This window comes from Accipiter gentilis, chromosome 5 (assembly GCF_929443795.1).
Source record: "Accipiter gentilis chromosome 5, bAccGen1.1, whole genome shotgun sequence".
In the NCBI taxonomy this organism is placed as follows: domain Eukaryota; kingdom Metazoa; phylum Chordata; class Aves; order Accipitriformes; family Accipitridae; genus Astur; species Astur gentilis.
The window spans coordinates 33,951,841-33,972,344 of NC_064884.1; the positions used below are offsets into that span (position 1 = coordinate 33,951,841).

At 42.5% G+C, this 20,504-nt stretch overlaps 2 long non-coding RNA genes across 2 annotated transcripts; both read right to left on the reverse strand.

Annotated features, from left to right (window-relative positions):
* Positions 1 to 1,754: 1,754 nt before the first annotated feature.
* LOC126038509 (uncharacterized) lies at positions 1,755 to 5,442 on the reverse strand. Its single transcript, XR_007506012.1, has 3 exons — positions 5,287 to 5,442; positions 2,365 to 2,521; positions 1,755 to 1,818 (listed from the first exon to the last, which is right to left on the reverse strand). It is a non-coding gene; the product is annotated as an uncharacterized LOC126038509 (long non-coding RNA).
* A 2,175-nt stretch (positions 5,443 to 7,617) lies between these two features.
* Positions 7,618 to 20,279, reverse strand: LOC126038508 (uncharacterized). The gene is made up of 3 exons (XR_007506011.1): positions 20,137 to 20,279; positions 18,815 to 18,943; positions 7,618 to 7,680 (listed from the first exon to the last, which is right to left on the reverse strand). It is a non-coding gene; the product is annotated as an uncharacterized LOC126038508 (long non-coding RNA).
* Positions 20,280 to 20,504: the final 225 nt, after the last annotated feature.

The following is a 20,504-nucleotide window of genomic DNA, read 5'->3' on the forward strand; positions in this document are numbered from 1 at the left end:
ATAAACCTCTCTGTCTCTGAGGTTTCTTCTGCCTCTAAAATCCATCACAGTAGCTCTATTCTGATACCGACATTTGGTGGAAAACCTTCCCCTTTGCAAGAGAAACCTTCCTCAAATTGTGAGAAAAACTAGCTCTAAAGGCTTTATTCAGCCCCTGCACTTATATAATATAATAAAGCATCTGTTCATTACATTTTCACTCTCAATTTGAATGATCAAACATGAGTTTTTAAAATGGGGGGTGGGGGTGGGGACGCGGGCAGGAAAGCAAAGGATTGAACTTGATTCATCCAGTGCCTCAAGGTGTTCACCACAGTGTAGCCAAACATCGCTATTATCAACAGACAGCTCTACCTCTTCCAGGGTGCAAGTGATGAGGGACACACATGCAAGGTGGGTTGTGAAAATGCCCAAGAAAATTCAGAAGACAGAAGTTCAGAAAAAATGAGAAGGCACCGTGCCTCAAAGTGAAAAAACCAAAATGACACAAAATGCCTGAGTGCTGGATTTCAGCTTCAGAGCTCCGATTTAGGTTACGAGGTTGGCGATACCCTACGTAACCACACAATCTTCTGTTCCCAAAGTTCTTCTGCCCCAGCTCTTGGGAAGCATATGAACAACTGGCAGATAGGATTAAAACAAGTGATCTGTAATGAAGTGCCAACTTATTCTGTTGGCATTAGCAAGGGCTTAATAAAGAAAGATTTTATCTTGTTAGAAGAAGAGTTTTGTGCCCAAGTTACTTCTAAAGCGTGAAATGTATCTGTATCTTGTACTGAATGTGTGTGTCTGTAACCAAAGGCCAGAATGAGTATTTAAGAGAGAAAAACATAAATGCAGCAGTGTGAAAAAACGGGACTGAGGAATTAGAGTTTGCTTTCCTTTTCTAGAGGCACAATGAAACTAAGTGCTTTGCATGAGCTACCCTGTCAATAGCTTAAAAAGATTAGGAGAGGGGCATTCTTTTCGTGCACATGACCTTTTCAGCAGCATGGCAAATAAAATAAATAAAGAGAATAGGCCAATGCCAGAGGTGGGTTTATATTTAAACACAAAGTTTACATTCAAGTTTCCAGGAGAAGAGTTGGAACAATGTGGAGTAAGCTTGGATCTTCTCATTCTCTTAAGATCAAATTGCATAGTATTTTTAGATTTTAGTACTGTACATGTTTTGACCCAAAATGTAGTTAAAGTCTTCTTTTGTCTTGGATTTATTGTGAATTATTAGCACTTGACATTCTATAAACTGGGGCTGGCATAGACTTTCATAGACATAAACCCAGAATCAGAGTGTGGGGCTGTTGGGTTGTTTTCTGGTTGTTTTTTTTCTTTTCAGTAAACACAGATTTATAATGTGCCAAAAACTCTACAGATCCCTTCAATCAGAAATCAAGGGGGAGGCTTTCAAAACATTCTAGGCTTTTTTATTTGAGCCACCTCATAGGTTTTTGTGCAGGCATTCCTTCCCAGCAAATAGCACAAGAGCTAACATGCTGAACAAGTAAATATACAAAGGTTACTGAATGTATAACCCTTTCCCTCCAAGCAACCTCCTTCTACCTTGCGTGCACACACTGCATGTTTAAATCACAAGCATAATTTAATTCCCTCAAACCAAACCAAACCAAACAAACCCTGTAAGGATTCAGAAAAAAAGATTATTGACTCATGACAACTTGTTTCATGTGTGAGCTTACTGAAGATCAAAAACCTCCAAAAGTAATTTGTTTGTTGAAACATTCATTTAGCCTTTACCTTAACATTGATGAGCAGCTCCTGTGCATCCCGACCCCTCCACAAAGACAGACGTGAAGATTACTGTTGAGAAACACCAAGTTCATCTTGTGACATTTTCTGACTTGTAGCAATTTTCTAATAACTGTACCTAGCCCTAATGGCATCTTGTTCAGTGTTCTGGTTATATGCATGGGATAAACATGACTTAATAAGGCAAATAGTCCATGCAATAAGGTAAGGTTTTTTCCTAATCTTAAATACATAAGGCAGGCCTCATGTCTTTAAAAGTGAAAAAACCAAACAGCTCTCATGAAAGAGTTGCTTTGAAAATGCTTTTTGCTAGTGTACCTCAGGCTTCACTTACAGTGTTACAAAGCCACACCTCTCAGTCTTAAAATCAAGCTACCTTTTTCATAATTAGCCATCTCTGAAGCGGGTAAACACATCCAAGGAATTAAAATCACCTGCTAGTTACCATAAGTGGACAGGTTCACTCTAGTTGAAAGATGAATTTTTGTGCCATAACATTTATATACTTTTGGGCTCCCAAGGCCTACACCAGCATTCACCAGCACAAAAAAAAAAAAAAAAAGAGAGAGAGAAAGAAATAAATAGAAACACCCTTACCACAGTATTTCACAACTCAAGGTTCATAGCCAGTCCAAGTCCAATGGTAAGGGGTGAGCGGTAGCGTGCTCTGCATCATCATGGAGCGAAAGCCACTTCCCCGTGTGCGTGCCCACAGCTGGGCCAGCTGCTTCTCCTGCGGCGAGCCCTGTCCCAGCTTCCATCGGAAGGGAGGTGAATGGGTTAAGCCTCTCTTTCCACTGCTACTCTTCAGGTCATATGAAGGCTGAATGTCTTAATGAAGTTTTTCTAAGGTTTTATGTCAGATCTTGGCTTCTTTTTTACATTGTTTTCAAACAGAATTAAATCTTTGGAAAAGATATTTTTACAAAGCTGAAAACACACAGTTAGAAGAATCTGACCCAGAATTTACTGTTTCATGTAGAATTGATAAAAGAAGAGTCTTTTTGCCTTTTCTTCCTTCTATGAAGGTGGCATTAGGGATGCATTACATGTGAAGAGGTGATAAAGATCCTTTATCTACTACCTAAAGCACATTCACCATCTCCTCTTTCTCCGAGGAGGGCAGTACCATTCCCTCCTCATGTCCACTTGTTTGGATGGTGGACATCACTGACAGGGCAGGCGTGACTGGCAGAGGAAATTCTCTATTACAGCAGTCACCCGATGCAATACAATACGCCCCGTGATTGCCTTGGGGAGGATGGCTGTATGCACAGGAAATCCTTAGTGTTTAGGGTTTGTCGTTACATTTTCCCATGAAACCAGAACTGAAAGAAGCCCCAGTTATCAGGAACCTTTTAAAGTTGACCTTATGATCTAGTAATTCAAGTATTTCTCTGGGACTTGAAAAGCATTATAATGCATCAGGCAATACAGGTATATAAATAGAGCCCACACTTCACTTATCTCTATATTCACTCTTACACTGCAACTTTTTCAGAGTAAGGACTGGTAGGGGCTTGCCATAGTACATACAGCACAGCCATTTAGAAAAAGTGGTAGTAAAAGTTAAGGGCGATAAGAATGTAAAATCAAACCCATTTTTTCACCTGTCAGCTAAGAGAAAATACTGCCACTAACATCTTGGGATGGATTTCTCATCTCCTTTGCCACGTTAGTGTTGTTCACTGATTTCTTGCGCTACTTTCTTTACGTAAGTTTTCCATTTCATTTCTTCTCTCACCTTGTATATTTGCCAAGGTTCAAGCTGTTTATTCTTCCTTTAACCAACAAAAATATTAATTTTATTTTCATTTTCCATTCTCACTCCATTTGTCTTCTGTTCACAACTTCATTTCTTGCTTCTGAGTTTTCTACTTCCCATTTCTGTATCTCAGTTCCTGGCCTTTGTTTCTGTCTCATTTTGGTCTGTCATCTTGGCTTCTTTTCCTTCTCTCACCCCTTGTTTTCACAGCCTCTCTTCTTGACGTTAGTGCAGTCCTGTGTCACTACAAATAGCCTGCTAAACTCTTGGTAGCTGTGTGGTTTTGCATGAGGGGACACTCCCCTTTACTAAATGCCTTTGGGCTATCTTAGGGGTCTCCCCCAATCTCCATGACTAATTCAACTGCACAGTCACTTTGGGACTCTTAAATGTGCTAAGGAGGCTGGTTCTGAGAGTGCCCATAATAAAAAACTCCTTCAGCTTTTCCCCTTCCACAGAACAGTTTTTTGCCTGTCAGAGCCATCTTTAAATCTGTGGGTGCCCAGACGGCCTTGCTCCCTGATCTCCTGCACTGTGCTGGTGCAAGTCTCTCCTCAAATGCTACCTGTACATGGTACCCACCTTCAAAGGAACGTATGAGAAACACACACTGGCTTCTCAGCTGAGTTTATCTGGGGTTTCTGATCCATGCAGACTAAGCAGTAGCTGTGAAATAGTCTAGTCCACAGTTCACATCAGCGCTCCCTCTCTGAAATCCTCCAAGTCGTCTGTTTGGGTTTGTCCACCTGCTGTCTCGCTGTGGAGCCCTGGACTCCCTGGGAAAGGCTGCGTGGTGCCTGGCCACAGCCAGCTCCCAATCCCCCCTGGGCTCCCAGACACCCCCGCACTGGGAGCATCCCTACTGCTATGATTAGAAATGCCCATCGCTATTTTGTCACCACGTTCATCTCAGCTATTCAGAAATGAAGGCTGCCCCAAGGAGAATCGCTAGCCCCATTCAATCCTTTGAACTCAGCGTAAATACAGCCCGGTTGGAGAGAGAGCTGGATCTAGTCCTTAATCAGGCAGTGAGCGCAGTAGTATGGCTAAGTATAGTAACCACTTAGTTTACAGTACAGTGACCCAATAATTATGCAAGATAATACTGTATGCACTTAGCTCGCCTGTACCATTCAGAGCACTTGCCAATAATACACGAGCACATTTCATTATCTCCTTCCCCAACCCGGGGCTCTTTAGAAATGGTCTGTTTTCTTCTGTGATCTCTACAGCTATGGCACGGAGGACTGTCTAGGTATATTTAACCCCACGGATCATTCCAACATGCTTCTTTAAAAGAAGATCATATTGTTTTTCCTGCTTTCCATTTTTGAAAGGCTAGGCTTTGGCCAGAGGGTACTTTACATATCTGGCTGCAAATAGACTGCTTGGAGCCAAGCAATGTGGTGCCTTGACTAATTTCAGCATTCACTTAAGCTAAATTATTTATGATACTCTCTGCACAGGCCTTTCTCTGTTGTTGTTGTTTTAATGTTGTAATCGCAGCTAGAATAAAAGGATAATTTGCATGCATTTTCAGCTACTGCAGTAGCTCACACATGGCTCTGAAGACTGAAGCCAACTACAATATATTCCAAGTTTGAACTGAGTGGCCAGAAAAGGGAAATTTTGACGTGCCAGTAAATCATGTCCCTAATGGTGAGAAAGCTTAACGTTTTTACATAAGCAGCTGAAACAACATCAGAAACATTTTCCAATGATACAGTTATTCACTTGTATCAAAAGCTCATCACCTTTGCTGCAGTAACATAAATCAGGAGGATGTTAAGCTGAGAATGGTCTATTTTCACCTCTGAGCTGGTGTTATGAGTCCAAGTTCATTGCCAGCAGAGCGTAGCTCCATCATCGTGAGAAGGTAAAATGCCGCACAGACAGAGGGAAGAAATACAACGGTGTTTTTAAGGAGCCTTCTAGTTTCCAGCAGGCACAAGGCACAAGAGATAAGAAACAGAATTAAATTTACAAGGCAACACAGAGTAGAGAGGTACCCCCCACTTCACTGGCTGGTGGCTTGCCAAAGAAAACAACAGAAGTGGGGATTAGAGGTTGTGATGTGTGCATTAGAGCAGGACTACCTATTCCCTGCCTTTTCTCCTCTGAAAAGCTGCCATGTGAGGAGAAACATTCCTTTTATTATTTATGGGGACAGCCACTCTTGTTTATTATGCTCATGTTACTATGCTACACGCCAAGTACAAGCCCTCTTTTTCATAGAGAGGTTTTTCTTTGTACAGAGGGGGAAAAAAAAAGGAAAAGAAAAAAAAAAAAAAACCCAAACCCACAACCCCTGTTTGCAGGATTAGTGAGGAAATTAAAGCCAGGATAGAGAAAGGAGGTCTTTCTACAGAGCTGTGATTTTGCTCAGGAAGGTGGTAGGAGCAGAGCACTGCAGTGCCCCGACACCACGGTGCTCCGAGGGATTAGCAGGAGATCTGCTTCGGGAGCGTTCCTGCTTGCCCCAGCACCGCTCAGGCACCCACATCCCTCAGCAGCCCAAGGAGTGGAGAATTCCCAGCGGAAAACAGATTAAACAACCGATAATCTGAACATCAGTATTTGTGCAGCTTGTAGGAGACGGATATTTTTTCCCCCTCCGGGTTTGGAACAATGTTGACAGGAAGGAAAGAAAACCAAGTTTATCCCCCCTCCCCCCTTTTTGTTTTTTTTCAAGGCAGCTGAAGGACAGCTGACCTAGTTTCTGAGCTCAGCAACACAGGAGGCTCCCCAGCACCTGATCACTTCTTTGTGCCTGTCCCCTGAAGCATGTTTAATAGTGAAAGGACTGGCCCTGGTCAGCAATTGCAAAGGAGGAAACCCTCAGCTGCTCTTGGACCACAGCCTTTGTACTGAGTGCAGGCAAGGATTTGAAACGATCTGCTGAATGCAAAGCAAATCCCAAGGCAGAGGGAAGGGAAACCAGGCAACGGTACTTTCTGTGGTAGATGGCAGTGGATTTACCACCTGGCAGTTCACAAACTGCCTACAGCTGGGGGAAATTGCTAGTTCAATTCTCCCACGTTTAATGTGATTACTGGTACTAGTTCACAGGCTTAATTTCATTCCTTTGAATTCCTCTCCACTAACAAAAACAAAACAATCAAACAGAAAAAAAGCGCAATAAAAATCCCTTCCAAAAATAAAGAACATAAAATGCATTTTTCAAACCAGGAACCTTCACTCATTCTGTCTTCAGAAGAAATTCTTTTATTTTTAACCAAACTATACACAGAAAGAGCTTATTCTGGAAAATTAATATGCGTGTTGTATGGGAGGAAGAGAACTCCTTCTCCTTTCCCAATGGAGTTTTTGAAGAAGACCCTGACTAATGCTCCTTGAGTGTATAATCTAGGAATTAAAAATTTGGATATGGGAGAAAGCAAAAAGGCAATAGATTTGCAGGGGCCACGTGAAAACTTGCCTCAGTTGGATGGTGAGACGGTACAGCTCTCCCCAGCTAGAAGATTGGGATAAGTACGAAGCTCCAGACTTCAGCACTGTAGCTCCCACACAGACGCTTGGTTCTGCCAGGAGGGGATAAGAGAGTGAACACGTTAAAAGAACAAAAAGACTCCTATCTCACACATAATTTTTCAGATTTTAGCCTTAAAATACAGGTTACAGCAACTTAGTTCCGTTTCAGAAACCACTTATTGCTTCACGATGGCCTTACAACAAAATGCTGAGCAAACATTTTCCTGTTTATCAGCAACACAAATACCATGTGACAACAGCAATACTTCAGGTAGAGTCTTCTTTATCAGCATGACCTGAGTTACAGGGCAATTCCCAATAGCCAAAAGAAACGTACCATAACAAAATGTATCCCAACAAATTGCATTTTTCACAGTGTGAGGCTGCTAATACAAACACTGTGAGTTCGTGCCAGGTTTAACATACCAATTTACCCTTGCTTGCAGTAAATTGCTGAGCTTACTCAGATTTCATCCTTTATGTAGTATTAATAGTTGTTGCAAATAATTTAATACATTCCCAAGGCAGGTATCTCCAGATCATTGAATCAAAAAGAATGATAACTTGCCATGCTCTTTCGGACTTGCCTTGGTGAATTTTGCAGATATGGTTTCTTTCATGGACTGAACATGGATGTTTTAGTTTTCATTTTTCTCCTAAAGAGGCAGAAATCATGGCTATGTTATAACAAAACATCTGATACATGGCAATGCAATACTGCTCTCCTAGTCCCTGTATTATCTTATTATTCTGAGTCCACTGCAGGATGTTTTTGCTTGCTGATTTTACTACCTGATAGATATATCTTCTCTGTCACTAAGACTGTCCATTTAACTTAATTTACATCTTGCTCTGCAACTACTACATTATTTAAACATTTACAGTCATGCTTGCCAATGATTGTCTCTAATTTGTTAATTAACATTTATTGCATATCTGATTATATTTTACTCATTGTTGGCTCAATTTATGTTGAATAAGCCATAAACAGTTCTTACCAGTTATTATCAGTTTTGCTTGCTACAGGATTAGTGTTATGCCATTGTTGACATCATAAAACTACAGTTAATAATTCACTTCATTCCCTTCAGCCTCAGCACCACGGCAGCCACGGAGTTATTCTCCTACTGTTGGTACCCCTGACTGCGTGGCCCTGCCCAAGCCAGACATTATCCAGCAGGTTTAGAGATGAGTTATGTTCCAGAGCTCTCTTTTGCATCATCATCATCATCATCTTCTTCTTTCATCCCCTCGCTGTCCTCACTTACTGAATGCCAAACCGAGTCCATTAGCTTCAAGGGAATTACTTTTATTTATGGCGGGAGGCGGCCGGGCTTAGTGAGCTCTACCCTCCTGCATATCCCAACAGACACGTCTCACTCCAGTACCCCAGCAGCCTTAGTTTCTTTACTCCTTCATTTTCTCGTACTTCAGGCTTACTTCTGGCTTCCTCCCCTTGTTGTTGGTTCAGCCCTCCCAGTCCCGCCCAGCACTTCTTCCACTGCAAAGCCATCGATGCCCTCTGTGCTACTCACTCCTGAACGTTTCCACCTGCATTCCTTCCGCTTGACAACTTTATAACATTTTTAGCCACTATCGTCTAATAGAGGGTGTCTGCAGCCTCTTTATGCCTTCCTCCCAATCCTCTGCGTATTTACAAACCCCACAGATTTCAATTCCCGTGTACTATCGGAGATGATTATTTTCCTTCCAAGTGACGAGACTGCTCCCAGCACGGTGGCTGTACCTTGTCCTGCCCGCCTAGGGCCCTGTCCCTGGGGAGGGGGTGACACGCTGTGGGGTGGCCACCAAACTCAACACCTGCAGCTGCCAGGCCCCAAACTGGGGCTGCTGGGGACCTGCTCGCACACCCCAGACCCGAAGTCTGAAGGTACAGGATAAGCCTTCTCCAGAATCCAGTTACTGGCCATTTCTGGAGGATGAACAAAAGCCTTTATTTTGTCTGAGAAATGCCCCTTCCTCTTCTAAGAAGGTTGGATATACCGGTATCCACAGCATGCAGATCTGAGTCCCCCAAACTTTGCAGTCTTTGCCTGCAGTCGTTCAAGGTCCTCCCTGCTCACGACGTGCACCCCAAAGCCTGGATGCGATTTTACTGTATCGCTCTTCTTGGCTCCAGGTTGGTTGACTGTGTGCTGGGAGCGTAAAGTCTTGGTGGAAGAAACGGTATCAACTCATCTGTTTGTAAATCATGCTGCAAAGTGTAGTTATGATCGTCGTGGGGAGGCTCTGAGCACCACTACTGTACTAATAAATGGTCGGTAATAATAAAAATAAAGGAATAAACTAAAACCAAATAGCAGCAGCAGGAGCTGGCAAGAGCCAAGAGACTTGGCTGTTTTCTTTTCTTTGACTTTTTATTAAATTTAGTCAAAAATTCATATATGAGAAGTTTTTTCCAGCAGGAAATGCCTCTTTCCCCCCACCGAGTGAAAACTCACCAACAGAAACACAAAAGTTTCTATACCACCTTAGTCAAATTTACTCAATCCACAGATATATTCATTTACTGAAACAAACCATTTCAGGCAGATGCAAACATTTGATAGAAATTCAAAGAGGGCTCTAAAAATGTTTAATAAAAATGATGGAAATGCTGAAGAAACCTCAAAACTGAATAATTTTGAATACTGTCACACAGATCTAGTTGCACAATTTCTGCTAAAAAATTGCAACCTATTTGAATATATTGAATACATAAGTGTGTGTGCATATATTCTTATATGTGTATAAATACATACAAACACCTATATGTGCTTAACCATTTAATGGCCTCAGAAAAATGTCATGACTCTCCCAGGCGCCCATTCACTGCACTTGCTCCGAAGCAAAGTTTCTGGAAAGACAGTACTTGCTAGGCACTCCTACCATGGCTATCAGGGGTACACAGAGCCCAAATGGGTTGTTATTTGTCAAAAGTTCATCTGCCTTGAAACAGAAATAGGAAATGCTTTGCTACATTGAAACAAAAGCTACTGGTTTTCCACTCTGTTTCTGAAAGCGCCTCAGTCTCCTTTGCTTGGGAGCTTTTCTTGCAGCAAAACCCTGTGAGGGCCACCCAGCAGCCAGTCTCTGCTCTATTAGAGTGGGGCTTTTGCTCCTGAAGGGCAATAGGTCACCGGCTTTAAAAAGTTTCACATTCCCACCTTGAGTGAAGCAATAACTTTTCCTTGTTATAAATAATGTCATTGTAATTTCGGTGTAAATTAAGGACCCAGATGATTAGTTTCTAATATTTGTTCTGCATCCCCAAAGGAAAAAAAGAACCTGGTGAGGAAAACAGGTATCCAATGAATCACTCTTCTGTTGATTGAATGAGGTTACTATTATTTCTAAAGACTTTAAAAAACATGACCTGTGCCTCTGTGTTTGATTTTATTATTCCTGACACTTCCGGTCAACTTAATGCAATGTTAAGGCCTGCTGATTCTTTGGAAAACTTAGTTCTTATAAATAATGTTTACTTTCTGATTACATTCTGGAGTGTTACTTAGCTCACGTAATCAGTGCAAGCCTGGACAGTATGAATATCTGTACCAGTCGGTCTGATCCAGTATCCTGTTTCTTATTGTGGCCCATAGCAGATGCCTAGAGACAGAGCAGTCGTATGGACAGGGTGATCCTTTCTCTCGTACACCTTTGCAGCTTCCAGCAGTCAGCAGGTAGGGGATTTCTGGAGCAGGAGATGGCATCTGGATTGTTGCTTCAACAGGGTCTTGATTGAGCTATTCCTTATAAATTTCCCAATATTTTCTTATGAATTAATTTATTCTTTTGGGTGCTGGGGCATCCTGCAGGAATGAACTCTACAGCATAACTGTGCTCTGTGTGTATTGACTTAAACCTGATGCCTGATCATTCAGACGACACCTAGTTTTTCTGACGTAAGACATAATGAAAAAGTGTTTCCTATGTATCTTCTCTGCCTTCTCTGGTTTATAGCTATCACATCTCCTCACGATAATCTCTTTTTCCAGGCTAAAAAATGGCAACCTCTTTAGTTCTCCCCCCTCCCCCCCCATTCCATACCTCTGAGCATCCTGTCTCTCTTTCCTAACCTTCCTCTCATTCGACCAGCTCTTTCTGAGAGAGGACAACAGAACTGCCTGCAATAACCACAGTGTAGGTGGATGATAAATTTACACAGTGAAACAAATATGTTTTCTGTTTCACTCTCCTTTCCTTTCTTAGAGACTTTTTGACTCTTTCTGAGTCTAATGCAACCGTTTTCAGAGAATTAGCCACAGTGACTCCAAGGTCCCCTTCCTAAGCAGCAGTAAGTAATTTAGTACCCAGCATTCTGCATAGGTAGCTCAATTTCTCTTTCCCTGCATCCTCTGGTTTGTATTTCTCATCACCAAGTTTCATCTGCCACTTTACCCCCATCATTCAGTGCATTCTGTACATGAAGAAGTTAATCCTGAATACATGGAATGGGAAAGAACAAATATTACGTGCATTTCTGATGTGTGCATGTATGCATCTTGTCTTTTAATTCTCTCTCACTTGGTTTGAACAACATACTCCCCACCCCCTTGCTAAAAAAGCTATGCTGATCTCTCACTGCCATCCCCAAATCAGAAGGAATTGCTTTGTTTTGTGCTGCATAGACTGCACCAGCCTATTACAAGCTCTACTGTAAACAACTTGCTGTTTATGCTGTCTGGGAAGTAACCTATTGTTTGAATATCTGTACTGATGTTTTATTGATAGGACTGAAAATGTCTAGTACATTCTGATTAACATTGCTCAGTTAGTTTTCCATCTGAAATAGGTAAGACTTGGACCTGTTATCATAGCCAAATAATGTACAATATTTTTAGCATCGTCTTAGAGTTATGAGATCTATATCATGATGACCTGCTTTGTATTCCATATTTTTAAAACTTTAGTGTTGGATACCTTTTCCATGCAATGTTAAACAAGAACAGTAATAATTTATTGATTGGGTATTGACCAGTTGAACTAGTGGGCACGGACTTCACCCTGTTTGAATGCTTTCCCCATAGGCTACCATCAGCACATAAATCTCAAAGCACCCTTAGGTGACTACTTCAGCTTGTGTCTGAGCTTTGTTTGGAAGGTCATCTCCAGAAAAATCCCACATGAATAATTTTCTGTTGCCGATTATACATTGTTAGATATACCATGTTTTCTACCAAAGCACTCTTCCTAGTTTTATTCTGTCCTTGTCTTTCCCTTGTGTGTTTGTCCCTATGGGATAACTTAATTCTTATTCAGAATTCTGCACACCAAGAAAAAAGTTATGAGAGTGAAAAAGTAATCATTAAATTTGTAACAAGAGGATGTAGACCCAGGCAGTAAAACCAAAATGCCAGTCAAAATTAGGAGTAAAATCCTGGTAAAGAATAAAATTCAATTAGGCAAACTGCTTCCTAAGTAATTTCCTTCTTTTATTACAGCACAACCACCACAGATCTTCAAATCTGAGGGATCTTTGGGAATTCCTGTGGCTGAAAGACTTTCCTGGCATAAGTTCGTATCTCTGTGCTAGGTGTGTTACCTCCCTGGCTCCTTCACCACGTACCGCTTTAGAGTTGAGCTGCTTCCCTAATACCTGTTTGCAGCACCTGACTATTTTCTGCACAGCTACAGCGAAATGGCACATCGCATCCCTCAGTTATACCTCTTGCCTCACATCTAGTTTTTGGCCCTTGTAGAGGGTTAAGGCATCTGTGAGGAAAGTGTGATCTCAGCAGCCACTACTCAAGAATCTGGGTGACAAATGAACATGATCTGGAAAATTGGTTTCAAAACCCACCTCCTTTCTTTGGTACATATTATGAAAATACAAATACAAATAAATAAATAAATAAATAAATAAAATATAAATATTTTTTATATATATATAAATATAAATACAAATAAAAACCCCTGTAATCCCAGAACTAGTGGCTATGGATACCTGCAAGCTGAGATGACCTGAGGCAACCCTCAGAGCTGGAGGTGTATGCAAAGTATCAGCATCTGAGGGCTGGAGGCTGGGATCCCCAGGTGTCGAGTTTTGGGGAAATCCCTCCTGCAGGCACAGACCAGGTCCTCCTTAGCAGTTAGCAAGCAGTAGTTCACAAGCAGGGAAACCAGGTTGCCACATATTCTAAACATATATTTTAAAAGGGGCTTTTTAAGGCTATACCCTCATTTTTGGATAGTTAAAGCATAAGACTAAGGGATAAGACCTAATTATCATAATTATTATGTGGCTTAGTTTCTTGTAACTATTTCTTTGAACAGGAGCCCCTGAGACTGTTTTTGAAGGACTTTCTCACTGGGTAATTTGTCAGGACATCAGGTTATTTCAGAGACTTTGAACTCAAAAAAGTTACCCCTTGTTGTGGTTTAATCCCAGCTGGGATTTAATCCCCCAGCTGGCAACTGGGGAGAGAATCCGAAGGGTAAAAGTGAGAAAACTCGTGGGCCGAGATAAAGACAGTTTAATAGGTGAAGCAAAAGTCACATATGCAAGCAAAGCAAAACAGGGAATTCACTCACTGCTTCCCATCGGCAGGCAGCCGTTCAGCCATCTCCAGGAAAGCAGGGCTCCACGCGTAACGGGTACTTGGGAAGACAAACGCCATCACTCTGCATGTCCCCCCGCTTCCTTCTCCTTCCCCCAGCTTTATAATGCCGAGTGTGATGTCATATGGTCTGGGATATCCCTTTGGTCAGTTAGGGTCAGCTGTCCCAGCTGTGTCCCCTCCAAATTTCTTGAGCACCCCCAGCCTACTCGCTAAGCTGAGAAAGAAAAGCTAAGTTTCACAGCCATGGTTATCCTACATGGGACCTAGAGGAGACCCAGACCAAAAGGCAGTAGTACAGCATGGATGCAGCCACCCCACTCCGGGGCAGACAAACCTCGAGCAGCATGAATTTGAGCCGGTCGTTACCACTTGGCTGTGGAATTAAAATCTGGAGTTAAGGTTATTACAGTATTTGTACATAACAAGAAGATATGTTTTGTGTCTTTACAGCCTTTCAGGAAAGACTCTTAAAGCAATTTATGAACACTGAGTTTCCAGGGAGCACAGTGAAATTCCTGTTAAGAGTTTTGGAGATGAAAGAAGCAATGTGCTGTAAGTTTAAAGTACTCATTCATCATCACACAAGTTATATAGCAGCAGAAACCCAGAAGCCTTTCTGATGCTTGGTAAGCCCATAATAAATGTTATAGATGGCAGAGGGTTCCCAAGGCAGGGGCCAAGACTGATAAGGCAAGAGTTGCATTCCAGCCTCCTATCTCATGTTTATTTCAATCTGATCACTGGGTAGCATTCTTTCCAGTGGAAGGAATAAAGCGGGAATCTCCTTCTTCCCTTCTTTCTGAAGGGCTAGGCTCCATTTCTGGGCAGACCATGAAGGTTTACCTTATCAGGAGAAATTCCTGCGTGGCACAGCCTGACAAACAGCTCAGCTGTGTGCAACGTGCATTCGCGTGCTGCAGCGAGAGGAAGAGCTGGTGGAAGGTGCACTGCTCTGCAAGATCTTGGGGACAGCTAATACTGTAACAACAACACGATCAAGTTGTTGATCAAGTCAACAACACGATCAAGAGCTTTAATGGGTTGTAACAGAGCTCTCCTGTTGGGATGATGTGGTGACAGAGGTTGCGTGGTCTGCGTAGTTCAGACCATCCCCAGTACCTCAGCCCGTGCCAGGCGAACAACGCAAGTTTTAGACACTCTAGAAAGTGCTTCCCACGTCAAAGTCACCGGCCAGGGTTTCCCGCTCTGTTGTTTGAATACAGGAAGGGATGGCAGCTGCTGCTGCTAGCAGGAATAAGTCTTGGCCTTACGAGGAACTGTTTTTCTCAGAGCTGTCAGGAAATCCTAGCAAAGGCATCAGCAACGTGGCACCCTAGAAAGGCCCAAGGCAAAGGACGTGCTGCTGCTAAGGTGTTCAGACAGACAGTGCCAGGCCCTCACAGTGCAGGAGGTGCTGGGTGACTCAGGACATCAGTAAGAGGACAGGCTCCCACCCGCCGAAACACGGCCCGTGACCGTGGGGACCTGTGGCCAGGACTGCTGCACCTACACGCTGCCTTGTCACCTGGGTGAGTTTGGTTAGCAGCTATGGCATTAGTGTCATCGGCACCTGCCTGCTTCATCTGGCACTCTTGGTGACAGCATCCTGAGGGGGGGATAAGGAAATAAAGGCACCTTCAAGCTTTACTTCTCCTTTTCCCTCAGAGGTGAAGCCCTGCAAGATCCAAATATCCACTGGCAGGGCAGCTTGGGGAAGCTTCTCTCACAGCTACGCTTGCTATATATGCCCTGGGGATGCCCAAAGGATTTCAGTCTCCCTCTGGCTCCTTTAATAAACATTACTTCCAACGCAAACAATTTAGAAGAAAAATGTTTGGACCGCAGGCTCAGCTTACTGGGGAGGAACAGCACGCTCATACAGAAGGGGAGTGCTGGGATGCACTCTGCATCCAGTGGATCCAGCTGGTTTGGTTGATCTCACTCTAGCCATAATCTACAAGAGGTTTTGCTCAGCTGGGAGGAAACTCTCCTGCTTGAAGCTCTGTCCCAGCTGCTTTTTAGGACCAACACTGGAAGAGCCCCTGGCTGCATCACGCCACACTGCAGAGTCACTTACATCAGCCCACCCTGTATCCAATTAAATCCCTGTATCAACTACTATGTCCCAGTCAGAAAGGAATGATGTTTTGGTTTAATGAATGCATGTTTTTACTACTCTGTGTGGATTTTTTTGTCGGTTCGGGGGGTGGGGGTGCGGAACGGACTAAATTTTCACCTGTATTTGAGACCGCACAAAGATTAGACTTGATTTCAGCAGGAGCCTGTGGGCTTATGTAACGCTGATAATAAATAATTGGGCACATTGGGAAGGGCAAATAACAGCAGTTTTCTTTCAGGTTGTACAGTGGTATCTGTCAGGCAGGTAGGATCTTTTCCGGATGTAGAGCATTTTTGTCTACAGGTGGGATGCTTTACAAACAGTAACAACTGTTTGTTGTTAGGTATTAGGTATTAGGTTAGGTATTATTCCTAATACCTTTTGCAAAAGTCTCCAATATCATCTGTTAAAAAGCATCTGGAAAATCCACCTTAAAAAAAGCCACACCAATGAAATGGCCTGCCAAGCTGCAGCTTTCCGATCCTTCCATTATAAAGAAATTTGCTTATGGTGCAATTTATGCAGGCTCCATATTCCAGCAAAAATACATCAAGTGGTATCAGGTTACCAGAATCAGTCCTAAAGCAACTGTTTCCTAGAGGGGAGGAAAAAAAAAAAAAAAAGCAGCAGCAGCTTGCTTCATATTCAGTAAGTGGTTGTGACACAGAGCTCTCAGGAAAGTTAACAGGAACATGAGAAACGGGGCGGGGGGGGGGGGGGGTTCTTATGAAAACCTAATATGGTAACTAAAAGCAGAGGAAACACCCACCTTTCAAAACTGAACCATAATCAATTTTCCAGCAAGGACAGTGTCTCCAGACAGCAGTCTAGCTGCTATAACAGAACCACAACAACAATAATATCCCTCATCCCTCCCTGTTCTTTGAGAAATTTCTTGGAAAAAACATTGTTATCTCTAAATCTTCAAATGCTGTAAACCCCCTTGTTTGGGGGGTTTGATGGCCAAAATGCTTTGACCCTCTGTTTGGGGTCAAAGAGGCTTCCTGAAAGAAGATCTAATACTACAACCTCCCACTCACTACAGATAAGCTTGTGTTCCATCTTCCAGCAGAAACTCACGTTTCAAAGACATGATTTGGAATAAAAATAAAGGGTTTTCATCTTTTGCTGAACTGCCTAGGTTTTGCTGTAAGGGAAGCAGATATTAGCAGAAGGCAATGCAGCTGCTACAGAGGTGGTTTTTTTTGTTTTGTTTTGTTTTGTTTTTTAAAGAAGCTACACAGCTACATGAAACCACATGTTCAATTAGTGGGAGTTAGAATAATTTCTCTAGAATCCACAATCATACATTCATTAGCTGAAAACACCAATTTTTACAAAGGGATTTTCTCTTTACTTTTCCCCACTTATCTGGAGCAGCAACGGCAAGCACACAAGGAAACTTGAGCCCAGACAGTTCCTTATTTCAGAGGTTAACCTGACTACTAGAAGAGCACTTTTACACAAAGTGGAAGTGACCTATTTAATGACTGTGACTCATTTTCCTCTTTCTTTAGGCTGGTAGTTAGCTGCCATGCCCCTGTTCCTCTCACCCCCCCCCCCCCCCCCCCCCCCCCCCCCGAGGAAGGGATCTTGTTTTGCTGAGCATATGTGTGTAGCTTTAACTGTGAAGTATTGCAGAATGTGCTCTGGAGGTGAGGGTGAGCCTGAAGGACCTGGATCTACATAAAACTTCAGCTTTACAGAAGTCTTATTTTGGCAAGCAGTAACCCCGTAGTTACACAGCTGGGTAGTGTCTTACAGGGTAAATCCAGGCAGGCACATGCTTGTTTAGAACATTTTAAAAAAATCAGAACTGCAGAAGATACTGGCTTGTCTGCTTACTCAGCTGATGTGATCACCTGCTCCCATTACTTCACTTGGAGCCATAAGAACAAGGTGATCCCGGAGAGGTGACACCCATGTGAGGTATTTCGCTTACATACTGGCAACAGCAATTGAACTTTTAGAGCTGATGCTGCATTATGAGTTTGGATAAATGAGAGTAGGAGCGCAACACTTAGTATTTGATCTTTTAAGTTTCTTTTTGGAAAACGTGAACAAGGCTGCATCTTGCTCTTGCTGTCCAAGCTTGCCTGTGCCTTTTATTCATGTAGCCATGAGGTCCTAAACATGCCGTTCAGTTGCAGGGCACTTCATAGTAATCCTCTCATGAACAGTCACTATGCATGCAGAAGAAGAGATTAAAACTCAAATGGCTGACTCATGCCAATCTAAAGACTGGTGCGCTGCAGACTCATTAAGGAATAGCTCTCTGAGCTCCCTACACACATACTTGCCGTATGACGCTGCGCTTTCTGGGGCTCCAACCTGCCACTGTGACTAGCAGCTGGGTGCTGTGCTCTCCCCTCGCGCTCAGACCTTCCTCCCAGTATAAACCGCTGGGAACCCACCATCTCCCTAGCCTGACCAGGTCTTTGTCTTGCCACCAGAGCCGCTGGTGGTGTGGCATGTATTCTGGTGGGCTGTACAGCCACAGATCTGTTATTGCTAGCGAACTCAGAGATTCTGGGCCTGGGTTCTCCTTTGCACAGCTGGCTGTGGCTCCGAGTGGAATGACCAAAATACCTGCACCATTTTCTGTGCACACAGTCCTTTTAAAAGTAAAAGAATAGAAAGGTATTTGTATTTTTTTCCTCTCTGTCCATCTGGGAACCATTGCTTTAAATAGGTATTGTTAGACTCTTTGATAGTTTAGTTTCACAATTCCGGATTAAAAATAGGTAAGAGCCAAAACGGGGGCTAGAACAGCCTTATGACAACCAGTGGCACTACATGGCATTAAACTGAAGGAACTAAATTTTTGAAAAACATCTGTATGCCTCTTGCAGTTTTCCATTAAAAAGAAAAATTGCCGGTGAGCAAAGCTACTTTCTTATTTTAACTTACATTTACCAGATAACTTTCTTTCCTACATGCAACTTATCTTGCTAGAAGAGCCTATGTACAACACAGGGTGAAATTTCTTATGGTATTTACAATATTACTACAAAACAACATCTTATCATATGGTAAAATCATCTCTCCGTTTCAGTTTCTCTTTCTGCTAGTGCTTGATGCTTCTCCACCTCTTGTAGCTTTTCTTACCTTGTCTCCTATAGCCCTTTCTGAAGATCTTCATTATTCTGCCCTTCTCTGACAACCACAGCAATCTCCTCTATGGGCCAGTTCTTCCAATCATGCCATGTGCAATTTATATGGCATTAAGCATCAAAGCTAAAGAAAAAAGCAACAAAGAAACCATCCCTAAAAACTTGGCCAGAGACTTTTTACATGGTGTTCTTTCACCACATACACTCAGTGCCAAGCTGGTCTTAAAATAAACTTCCTTTCACAGTTTATATCCTCCAACCTCCTCCCACCCTCACCAGATAGTTCCCCTCTTACCAGCCCCTTTCATTTGTCAGGTGAGTTTTTAGATACTGTATAACCTAAGAATCCAATTAAATACCAATCAAATTAAAATACTTCATCACTGAGTAAAATGTGTAAGGACTCATGCTGAGGGTGTGAGGAGAACTCAGCAAGCACAGAGCAGAGACTGGCAAAATGCTCAGAAGAGCAGACACACAACCAGGCATTGGTGATGGGGCGGAAGATACCTCCTACAGTTTCAAAGAAGGTCTTCTCAGAGGAGATTTTGTTGCAATACAGAAAGTTCCTGAGCTGCTGAACTGAGAGGAAGCCTGAAAAAAAGGACCCTTCCTGCCAGGACATAGTGGGCAAGAAGGAATTCAGTTTCCAAATGCTTTCATTTCTGTTTTGTCTCACTCTAAGTTTTATCTGTTTTAAAGCTTTGGGAATCTAGTTTCTGTTAAAATAAAACTTGGGTTTGAGTTTAAAAGGTCTTTTGCAGTCTTGGGAATGCTCAAGTTAAGAAAAAACTTTGGCACATCTGCCTCAATGTTCTGGTCAACTTGGAGTCTCATCACACCACCGTAGGTTGTGAAGAACACACCCATTTCAGTAGTGAGTAACAAGAAATAAGCATTTCAAAATGCCACACTTTGTCAAAATGCCTTGCAATATTGTGACAGACACCTCTGTCCTGCCTTCAAAGATCTGCATGTTACTTTTACTTGGGGAAGAGATGTTTGCTTCCTCTAGTAAAACAGAACACAGAATCTGTCTCAAAACTTCAGAATAACTAAGATGTAACACTGTACAAAGCACACAACCTTCTTGTCTGCATTGACTTGCATGACTCTTGCTGATCTTTGCTGTCATATGAGATTTATATCTCGATTGTGTTACAGTGGGGAATCAGAATAAGCTCCATAGGAAAAAAGGTCATTGGAAGAATGAACAGATGAATCAAATGGCTTATTCAGACAGTTAAAGAAAATGGAAGGGACTGGGTCTTGCAATACCATTTTTGCACAGAAGGGCAAAAGGATGATTACTGTTACCTGATACGCTACACAATTCCTTGCTTTGCAAACATAGAGTCATTGGTACTGGGCTCGTCACCATCATAATTGAGTATCAGACAGACTTTTCTTTTTTAACTGGCAGCAGCATATCTAGTTCAAACAATGGCCGTGAGTCTTCAATTTGTTAACTGAAAAGAATAAACCTTTTTAATACGTACGCATTAAGGCACAGCATAAACATAAAACCCAGAATAATTTAGGTTGGAAGGCACCTCTGTACCACCCCACCTCTGCTGCACAAAGCAGGCATAACTTTCAGGTTGCTCAAAGCTTCATCCAGTTAAGTTTGGAAAACCTCAAAGCATGCATTTTATTTCAGTCAGGAGTTCCCTGTTCCCAAGCCA